The following is an 11,653-nucleotide window of genomic DNA, read 5'->3' as shown; positions in this document are numbered from 1 at the left end:
AGGAATGTTCTGGTCTATTAATCACACGAGAAGGATTAGAAAGGCTGCAGACACCTGATAGTCTGACACCCGTTTCTCCTGACCAGCACAGAAATTCTGTGTTAATGAGACCAAGCAGGGAGATCAAATGTTATGTCTTTGAAAGACCACTTTAAGGGGTCAATACTGATTACTGGTCACCTGTTGTTCATATGGCACAATTTGTCAACATATCTTACACATACCTGAACATTTATTGGAAGACGTAGAAACAGAAGGAAGAGAAGAGAAAAACGAAGAAGAAACCAAAAATGAATATAAAGATGGGGAAAAGGAAGGATTGAATATTGGTGATACTGCTGTTGGTGTCCACCCTTCAAATGAAGGGGAATAGTGTCCTACTCTACAACACCAGGTATTCCCAGGGAGTCTCCTCTCAGGTACTGACCTGGCCCACCACTGTTTGGCTTCCAAGATCGGATGAGATCGGGCATTGACAGCGTGGTATGATAGTAGAGAGGCTATCTACCAATGAAAGTGCACCTATATAAGAAAGGTGAGAGAAGAAGATAGAGAAGGATAGGGTCTGTTTAGTATGTGGATCTACTTTCCACGTTAGGCAAGGTGAATCAATTGCCACACAGTGACATGGTACACCCTGGATCGTGGATGAGAGTCCACTGAAAAAGGGTAGGTCAGTAAGGATGAGAGAAAAAAGTATATATATTTTGTTGATTGGAAAAGAATATGACAATCAGTTTATATTGATAGAAATGAAATGGTTATCTCAAAAAGAGAGAAAAAATATCTATATGTATGGCAAAAATGAATAACACAGGAAAAAACGTCAGGTGAATTTGTGAATCACAATAAAGATAACAGATATGTTTTGTGCATAGGCACATATGAGTACAGTGATGAAGATTCACTGTTGATTTGAGGAAAGTATGATACACTGTTTAAGTAAATCTGGTGAAAAAAGTGTTCAGAAGGTGAGTTAACCTGCAATCATTAGGATTAGTAAATTGTGATATGAATGGGAAATCCCAAAAGCTATAATCACAAGTATATCTTATGCATTATGCACATGTCACCATAAAGATTTAGATATTAGAAATGATACTCATAGTGTCAGGGTCAGGGAGCCAATGGTAACCAGCAGTCCTCCATGGAAGAGTCTCCTGCCGGGGTCCGTGGAAAACGCATTTTGCCCGTTGGGCTTGTTCACTTCCGAGATCTCGCATTTCCATACTATGTGTGGGGTTTAAAAACCCTGTTAATTGGAGTAGCAGCCAATAGGAGGTTACTGACTGATTGAGCATGAGGGCGGGGATGTTACATGTGTCTGTGCGGTCTATGGGAGCGTATTACCTGCGCTTCCCAGCCGACGTCAGCGGCACGTGATCGGATAGCGAGTACAGGGGAAACGGCGCTAGTAAGCATGCGCAATGAAGGCCTCCCTGTCGCCATAATAACCCGGTGCGGAGAGCGGCGCCATATTGGGAGAGGGTATGCCCAGAGTTGTTGTGAACATCAGTTGTGGAAATGAGTTAGGTAAAGATGTGATAAAGATGGGAATTAGAGTGTTGGTTCTGGTGCTCACTATACAGGGGAGTACAGTACACCTGGACTCGACTACCCCAAGGTTTCATTGACAGCCCAAGTATTTTCTCCCAGGCTTTGCATGACTGTTTACAATCCTTTCAACCTGAGAGCGGATCAGTATTAATACAGTATGTAGATGACTTACTGCTGTGTTCTGATTCACTCGAATCGTCCTTGAAAGACACAAGACAGCTTCTGTTTCCCCTTTCTAATACGGGACACAAGGTTTCAAAGGATAAGTTGCAGCTGTGCCAGACCAGGGTAAAATATTTGGGACATTGCTTGACGCAAGGACTTAGACACCTCACCGCTGATAGAATACAGGCGATTTGCGACATGACTCTGCCACAAACCCAACAACAGATCAGCACCTTTCTTGGAATGTGTGGGTACTGCCGAAACTGGATCCCAGGGTTCTCCATACTGGCTTTACCTTTGCAAGAGATGGTCTCTTCGAACAAACCAGATCGGATCTCGCACACAGATGAGTCCGAACTGGCATTTGAGAGACTCAAACAGTGCCTATCACAGGCACCTGCATTAGGCATGCCAGATTATGGAAACCCTTTGAATTGTACGGTACGGAAAGTGCTGGGTGTGCGGCAGGTGTCCTAACCCAGAGACATGGTGATGCCAGCAGGCCGGTAGCTTACTACAGTGCACAGTTGGACACCGTAGCGCGGTCTCTCCCCACATGCTTGCGAAGTGTTGCAGCGATAGCTTTGCTAGTAAGTAAAAGCGAAGACGTAGTGTTAGGACACAACCTGACCATCCATACACCTCATGCAGTATCAGCCTTACTGAACTCCGCCCAAACCAGACATGTCTCATCGGCACGGTTTACAAAGTGGGAATTAGCACTAATGGCCCCTGTAAACATCACCATAAAAAGATGCAGCGCACTAAATCCTGCAATTTATCTGCCAAGTATGCCTTGACAGGCACAAAGGGTGGAGGATGAGAATGATGGTGAAAGAGGATTTAGTGCAGACACTGATGCACATGATTGTATGGATTACCTGAACCAGACTTTCACTGCAAGACCTGACATTACTGACAACCCACTGGAAGGCGTAGATTTTACTTTTTACACTGACAGTAGTTGCCACAGACAGACGGACACGGGAGACCTGTGTACTGGATACGCAGTCGTAGATGACAGAAGTATCATAGAAGCTGAGCCCCTGGGCCCACCGCACTCAGCACAAGTTGCTGAGCTGGTCGCCCTAACCAGAGCGTGTGAATTGGCCAAGGGTTAGTCAGCCAATATATACACAGATTCTAGGTATGCCTTCGGAGTAGTGCATGATTTCGGGGCCCTATGGCGCCTCAGAAATTTCATGGCGGCAGCTGGCACACCTGTAGCGCATGCGTCCCACATAAAAAGGCTTCTAACAGCTATACAAGAACCAGACAGAGTGGCTGTTATCAAGTGCAAAGCACACACTTACAACCAAGATCCAATCTCACTTGGTAACAGCCAGGAAGACGAAGCTGCTAAATCAGCAGCCAGCACCCCCATACAAACAAATATCACATCGCTGATGACATTAAACATAATCAACACACAAAAATTAATTGAAATGCAAAATTTGTGTTCTCCACAGGAAAAGGCGGTCTGGAGGTCAAAGGGGTATGGCCAGGTTAAGCCAGTGGCCCCCAGAGCATATCTTCCAAGCTTAGCTGAGGCAGCACACGGTCTGACTCATCTGGGTAAAGAGGGTATGTGTAAGCTGGTGAGAGCCTACTGGTGTGCGCCAGGATTCTCTTCTCATGTGGGTAAGAGAGCAATGACATGTCTTACTTGCTTGAGGAAGAATATTGGAAAGTCAATACCAACAGAACCATCCCATATCCCTCCGACAGACGGCCCTTTTCAGGTAATACAAATTGACTTCATACAGTTACCACCCTGTAGGAATTTAAAATATGTGTTAGTCTGTATTGATGTGTTTTCCAATTGGGTAGAAGCGTTCCCTGCTGCCACAAATACTGCTACGTTCACTGCAAAGAAAATTGTGCAGGAATTTGTGTGCAGATATGGTATCCCTAAAATAATTGAAAGCGATAGGGGTACCCATTTTACAGGTGAAGTCTTTCAGGTTATGTGCAAACTGATGGGAATTAATAACAAGCAGCATACTCCGTACTGACCACAGGCGAGTGCGAAGATGGAGAGAGTGAACAGCACTATTAAGAACAAGCTGAGCAAAGTGATGGCTGAGACTGGATTGTTGTGGCCAGAAGCTTTGCCACTAGTATTGTACAGCATCAGAACCACTCCCAGGTCCCCCCTTAACCTATCACCCTTTGAGATTCTTTTTGGCCGACAACCCCATGTAATGATAGACCCCCAGGATGATTTGAAATGCAATAACGAAGTGACTGTAAAATATTTGGTTAAGATGAGCCAGCAGCTGAGGAATCCAAATAGAAATCTAAAGCTGGTGATTCCTGACCTACCGAACAGTAATTGTCATGACATTGAACCTGGGGATTATGTAATGATTCGAAATTTTCTACGCTCAGGTTGCCTCATTGACAGGTGGGAAGGACCGTACCAAGTCTTGCTAACCAGCACGACAGCATTAAAGGTTGCCGAAAGAGAGACTTGGGTCCACTCGTCCCACTGTAAGAAGGTCGCTGACCCAGAGAGAAACCGTGACAAAGAGCAGAGTGTAGAGAACATCGTATCACTGAAGTGTCTGTTCCGGGAAAGTTGAGAGGCAGGACTGTTGAGACGACACCTGAGCGCAGAGAACAACAAGACCAGAGGCGGTTGTCGCACCAGTTTTTTTCTTTTTTATTATTTTCTCTATCTCCCACTACCCTCCTTCTCTCCTTCTCTACCCCCCCCCCCCCCCTTCTTGTTTCCTTTCTCTCCCCTTAACAAGATGGACCTACCCCAAGAGACTGCGTTCTGGGTTTTCCTGTTAATCCTGTTGTTGACCAGGACAGTCTGTTTCGGTGAGGGTCCCAGAGAGGTCGAGAAAGGATCTGGAATGGGTTCTGATGGCGAGGATGGATTTGTAGAATCTCAAGAGCAACACATCACTCGAGCAAAGGCGAGTATCAGAAAGCGATCTGGTAGTCAGGGAGCTCGGAGGCACTGTAAAGGGTTATTGGCTGAGGAAAATTGCATTTGTAGGAATTGTGAGATCATAGTCGAGGATGGGTGCATCCAGAGATGTCAGTCCAGCCTTAATATCAACATGGACCGTCATCCATTGAGTGATTACCACTCACTAGTGGGTAAGGTCTTAAACCAGACAGAATGCTGGGTGTGCTCACAAGTACCTCAAGGTCAGAGCAAGTCAGTATTAGTACCGTACCCTTTAGCAATAGATGAGGTACTCGAATTATGGGGTGGGTGACCGGTGGACAAGAAATTCAATATTTCTAGGCCCCCTAGTTTGAAGCTCCACCAGTATCATGTAGATAGATCCTTATTATGTTTCAATATTTCCAATTACCGAAAACCGGGAAATTGGGAGGTGACATGGAATAACCAGACAATGGCCTTTTCGCACAGAGCTGATAGGATGCCCATAGACTCTGAACTTGTACGCCAAATAGCCAACAGTGGAAGGTATTTCTGGTATAGGTATACTCAAGGAAGCAAGACCATGTTGGTTGGAGAAGTATCACCAGGGTACTGTGCTCATATCATCCAGCCTGATACTTGTACTGAACAGATGGGAGAACTAGGGATTGGGTTTTTCACTCGGAAAGTTTGTAATATGGTAATGTCATATTCTGTCCCCTATGTTCTCCCCGATGATGCCTATTTCATATGTGGGAGCAAGGCGTATAAGTGGCTTGCCCCGAACTCAGAGGGATTGTGTTATGTTGGAAGAGTGTTGCCAGAGGTCATGACCATAACCCATGATAAGATGAAAGATGTTCACCGCAGTGCTCAGGCTCCTTACACTCATACTCACTATGAACACATCGTCAAGAGACACCTCATAGATAGGACAGAGCACGTAGCCTCTGATTTGATCCACGAATCCACCGGGATTCAATTCCTTCACGCATTAGACATCACCCGTACTGCCAGAGGAATTATAAATTATAGGTATATCCATGCGCTAGCGAACTTGATAGATAATATCACTGAGATGTATGACGACACCTTCAGGTATACGGGAAGGGAGTTACAAGCTTACAAGACAGAACTGATCCAGCACGGGATGGTCCTCAATTATATCACAGCCGTGACGGGTGGGTACTGTGTCACTTTGGCAACTCAATATGGTGTGAAGTGCTGCACGTATATTACAAACAGCACTGACGACCCCACAGAGATTATCAATCAAAAGATGGATGATATATTGCAGTTGAAGTGGGAGTTCCGGAGGAGACACAATCTTACCCTGACCGCTATGGGTAATGAGCTGACCGGCTGGGTCTCATGATTGAACCCACGAAATTGGTTCTCAGGATTAGGAGAGTGGGCTCAAAATGTTATTATGAGTGTAGGAAAGTTTCTCCTTTGTATCCTGGGAGTCGTCATAATTATTGGCTTGATATTTAGGTGTGTTCGAATTCTAACGCGGCGCAAGCACGGCACAAAATTGATGAGTTTAAGGAGCGAGGGCATTGTTACAACAGCAGATTTAATTTACTACCCATCCATAGAGACGGTGTTATGATAAGGATTGCAAATGAATTCCATGGCCTGTTTCTTTCACCCGTTTTTCATTTGTCTCCCCCTCTGCCCAGATACACCCATCTTTAAAAGACATCGACCCTACCCAAGAATGATTATGAAAATGTTATGTGAATGTATTTTAGATATGTGTCTTATCTTCATCTCTGCAACCTCCAGTTAGTGACACACATAGTCGACAGGTGATATCCACATATACTAGCACTCACATAAGTTCCCCCTCCATGTATCAACAACTAAATGTGCACCCCATTTGTTGGAACAAGAAGCCGAAAAGAGCTCGGTAGTGTTTGTTGGCCCACTTACAGACCCTTAATATGGGATAAGAAGGATTTAATGTATACTTCGCAATACCTCGAAGCTTATCTAGAACATATATGGCACGATGATACATGCCCCTCAGACATGGATTCATACATACATGCTTTTTACTATCCCACTAGGTCATACATTTCCCGCCTACAACTCTCCTCCTACCATCCAATCGTCTATAGATATTGTATTGATATTTTTCTTTTTAGTGATTAGATAGTGGCAGTTATTGGTGACTGCCAAAGGATGGACTGTCAAAGTCGAAAAATATTGCAGAACACACAGCACGTATAAAATGCACACACATGCCCACTGCGCGTGCACTTGTTCCGCTGGGCGTGCACATATCCGCAATTTGCGTATGGTCGCTCCCGCTGTCCTGCGCGTGGTATGGGTATTTACGGCGGAGTTTGTGAACGCATGGAGAGCTATCAAAACATTACATATTTAATCCAAATAGTGCACATTGTACACATAGTCCCCCTGCACCACATCAGCAAGTATCAACAGTTTAGATGATTCCAGAACAAAGGGATTCACCTTTTCAGGATAGGAGGGGACAGACTAAGGTTATAAGGTGGTGTTTGGTATCCGGTGTTGGTTTGAGGAAGATCGCATGTTCCTGCGGATAGTTATGTGCAGAAGCAGAATATAGATATAAACTGTATTTACTGTATATTATGTATGCGGTGGGAATCCAGAGGAGACCACCCACAAGAACAGTTGAGAAAGACATCGCCCACCTTTTCAAATCAACCTATGACCTCTCCTGTACTGTAAAGATGCATCCCTGTGTCCAATGGACAAAGGGATTACAGTTTCCATTGTATTGCTTTTGGAAGTATTGTATAAAAAGCCTGTTGCTGCCTGGCCGGGCACACAAGACTCTCAACGCTATCAACCTGATAGCGGAGGACCGGACCGGGAAGCGCATGCGAATATTCTCACGTATGTACATTGACTGTAGCCATTTACTCTGTTGTATTGTAGTGCATAATTTGTATTGTTGACCCCCTTTCAGAAATATTACTCTGTGGTGTCGGAACCCAATGATTACTACAAATCGGTGTTGTGTCCTCTTTTCCCTGCTAGGGTTTAAAGTGTATTACATTGACTAACTGTATAAGGATTTAAAGTGTATTAATTGGGTATGTACGTGCTGCGTGTACTTTGTACCCCAAGCACGGCGTTTGTACGCAGAGTCCGTACATGGTACGGGACTCATTACGCAAATAGCGTAAAAAGTACATAGAGTGCATATTAAGTCTAGCGGCCGCAGCGGCTCCATGGTAAAAGTGTGTTTAAAGGTATAGCTTTATGTTTTAAGATAATTCAACATTATCAGCACCCTCCTTTCCCCCACCCACGGTGGCTCTGGACCCCACCCGCAGCTCCCCTGCACCCACCACTTCCCCACCCATGGCACCACCACAACTGCCTCTCCCCCACCCGCATCTCACCTGGACCCCCTCCCCCATCAGCGTCTGCCCCGCACCCACCACTCCCCCAACCACAGCACCTACTAGGTGATTCATCAGGCCCTGTGTGCGCTGTTCACACCATTGCAAGGGGCTACGACCCCTTAACCATCGAACGCCCTTTGTCTATGCAATATTTAACCACTCACACAATGATGACTGGAAGTATTACTCCATATAATAAAAATATTGCATGCCACAATGGCGTGCAAGGGTTAAGGGGGCGTAGCCCCTTTCAACGGTGTGAAGAGCGCCCGTAGGGCGCGATGAATCACCTAGTATATATATATATATATATATATATTATAATACAGAAGAAAATCAGCACTCCCATTAATATAAAGTAGCGACCTAGTGCCCTCCGTATGTACTCCCAACCAGGAGTCTAATAATAGGAGAGAGAATAGCGGCAACACTCAGAAATAAACATAGTAACAGCAGGTAAGTATCAACGATTCGATGATTTATTTAATCATCTTCAGGATATAAAAAAAACAGAAAATACACTCACCATTTGTGCCCCCACCATCCCACAAGCACTCATGGTGACCGGAAATTAAAACGCCCACTGATGACGGCAACACCCTGTAACCGGAGCCATGGTAACAAACAAAACAAAACAAAACAATATAATTGCAATATAATTACAGCTGAATTCACAAGAGATACATGTACTTGGTGTAACAAATACCATAATAGAAACATTTATGAAAAAAGAAACAAATGTGCATACACAGTAATCACAATTTAGCATGGATTAACCCATCATAGGCCCTCATTCCGAGTTGATCGCTCGCTGCCGATTTTCGCAGCGCAGCGATCAGGTATGAAAAATGGCAAAACTGCGCATGTGTACGGGCCGCAGTGCGCACGCACGACGTACTTTCACACAAAAGTATGTAGTTTTACACAAGGTCTAGCGACTCTATTCCGTCGCTCTGTTGATCGGTGAGTGATTGACAGGAAGTGGGTGTTTCTGGGTGGTAACAGAGCGTTTTCCGGGAGTGTGCTAAAAAACGCAGGCGTGTCAGGTAAAAACGCAGGCATGCCTGGGGAAACGGGGGAGTGGCTAGCCGAACGCAGGGCGTGTTTGTGACGTCAAAGCAGGTACTAAACAGACTGAAGTGATCGCAAGGTAGGAGTAGGTCTGCAGCTACTCTGAAACTGCTTGAAAAAATGTCAGCACTGTTCTGCTAAGCTTTCGTTCGCACTTCTGCTAAGCTAAGATACACTCCCAGAGGGTGGTGGCTTAGCATGTGCACTGCTGCTAAAAGCAGCTAGCTAGCAAACAACTCGGAATGAGAGCCATAGTACGGGGAAAAATGCATATCAATAATATAAAATATACAATATACAATATGCTCAGATGTAACAGTGCAGACCAAGATAATCAATAAGTCCTCTTGAGGACAACGTACCTAATTTAAAACTCCATTTGGATTTACATTTCAGAGGTTTCAATGAACGGTCCCCACCCCTCCGGCATTCCAGAATGTGGTCAATAATCCTGTCTCTGAGGGCTGCCAGACTATGCCCTGCTTGTGCAAAGTGGCAAGTAACAGTTTGGTCACTTTTGTCACTTTCTATGGCTAATCTAATGGCCAATGTGATCATATATACAATAAACTTAGTAGTGCAAGTCACACAGTGCTTTATAAAGTATTTCTTACCACTATGTGGATGACAAAATGTGTTCCCTGAAATTAAATAACTACGGGTGACACAATTGAGGCACTTAAAGCACCGTTTCTTAGCTGATAGAAAATGTTCATGTTGAGATATACCCATCAAATTAATGTCTGTGCGGACTACCCAATCATGGATGTTGCGACCACGGGTATAGCAGGGCATGATACTGCTTTCTCTAAGATTAAGATCCGGATCTGATTCTACAATAGGCTATATCTTGGATGTGATTTTTTTAATAGTGCCACTTGCCTTGATGAAATGATTAACCCATGCAATGCGGTTTTTATTAATTGATTTTACAACCTTAGTCAATAGCTGTTCACGAAAGGTCCTCAACGCATGACTTTTGGCCTGTAGCAAGTTGTCTAAGGTGTATCCCCTTGTCAGAAATTTTGTAATCATATTGTCAATATGTATCAGGGCCTGATCTCTCTCACTACGGATCCTAATAGCTCATATAAATTGGGAATAGGGAAGACCATAATTCAACAGTTTGGGGTAAAAACTATCCACATTGAGGAGTGTATTTCTATCAGTAGGGTTGCAAAATAATTCAGTTTTAATTTTACCATTATCCAAAAAAACGCTTACATCAAGAAAATGAACCCTACAGTATTTCGGTCAATAAGACAGCTTGACAGGACTACTAGAATTATTGTGGTTCTGAGTAAAGGAGTAGAATAATGATTCCTCTCCCCACCAAATTAAAAAAATGCCATCCAAATAGCGGGCATAGAAACACATGTTATCAGTAATGCAAGGGTTATCATAGAATAATTCCTCTTCCTGAGCATACATGTATGAATTTGCATATGATCCCATCGCCACACCAGATAATTATAAAAAAAATATTTACCATAATACATAAAATAATTTCTTGTTAGAATGATTTCAAGCCATTTCCAAATCAATTTAATATCGGGTCCTTTGTACAGTATGTTATCAGAAATTAGCCTATGGGTTGCCAACATTCCCTCTACATTAGGTATGACTGTATATTTGCTCGATATATCGATGCTAGAGAGAAAGCTTGATCCGATTGTTCATTTGGGAGTTATCGTTCAGGTAACACAAACCATGCATCAGTAATGATGTCATTATGTCAACCCTGTTTTCATCCCCTTAGGGAAGGTTTATTAAAATTCTAAATACGTAGTTTTACTAATTCCCACCTGCTGAAAATCTATGTTAAATTTCATCTTCCTAACGTATCGGGAAGTAAGAGAATTAGTGCTGAGTTAGTCAGTGAGTGAGTGAGTGAGTGAGTGAAGGCTTTTTGATTTTTTGTAGTTTATTAAATTTTACACACTGGAGGTACAATCCAAATGTTGATCCGATTGTCCGTTTGGGCATTGTCATTCATGCAACGCAAGCCACGCATCGGTAATGTCGTCATTATGTCAAACCCCTTTTCATACCTTAGGGGAAGTTTATTAAAATTCTAATTGCGTAGTTTTCCTCTTTCCCATTTCAGCTTCCTAACATATTGGTAAGTAAGAGAATTAGTGATGAGTCAATCAGTGAGTGAGTGAAGGCTTTCACATTTATATATAGGTGAAGCAGTTTATTTATTTATTTATTATTTTATTAATCTACCTAACAGAATTCTGATCAGTGATACCTGAGAAAAATAAATAAGTAAATAAACTACTTCATATGATATATAATTAGAGGTGTGCGCCGGACCATTTTTCGGGTTTTGTGTTTTGATTTTGGATCTTTGTCTCTTTAGTGTTTTGGATCTGTATTGGTTTTGCCTAAACCGCCCGTGCAGGTTTTGGTTTTGGATCTGTATTTAAAAAAAAAAAATCCTAAAAATGGCTAAAATAATAGAATTTGGGGGTGTTTTTGTTCCTGCAGTATTATTAACCACAATACTATTCATTTCCACTCATTTCCAGTCTATTTTGAACACCTC

At 43.2% G+C, this 11,653-nt stretch overlaps 1 pseudogene; it reads right to left on the bottom strand.

The window, feature by feature from the left end:
* Positions 1–379: 379 nt before the first annotated feature.
* On the bottom strand, positions 380–497 carry LOC134913678 (5S ribosomal RNA; annotated as a pseudogene).
* Positions 498–11,653: the final 11,156 nt, after the last annotated feature.

This window comes from Pseudophryne corroboree, chromosome 4, assembly GCF_028390025.1.
Source record: "Pseudophryne corroboree isolate aPseCor3 chromosome 4, aPseCor3.hap2, whole genome shotgun sequence".
Taxonomy (NCBI): Eukaryota; Metazoa; Chordata; class Amphibia; order Anura; family Myobatrachidae; genus Pseudophryne; species Pseudophryne corroboree.
This window is presented reverse-complemented; position numbering and strand designations above follow the sequence as displayed.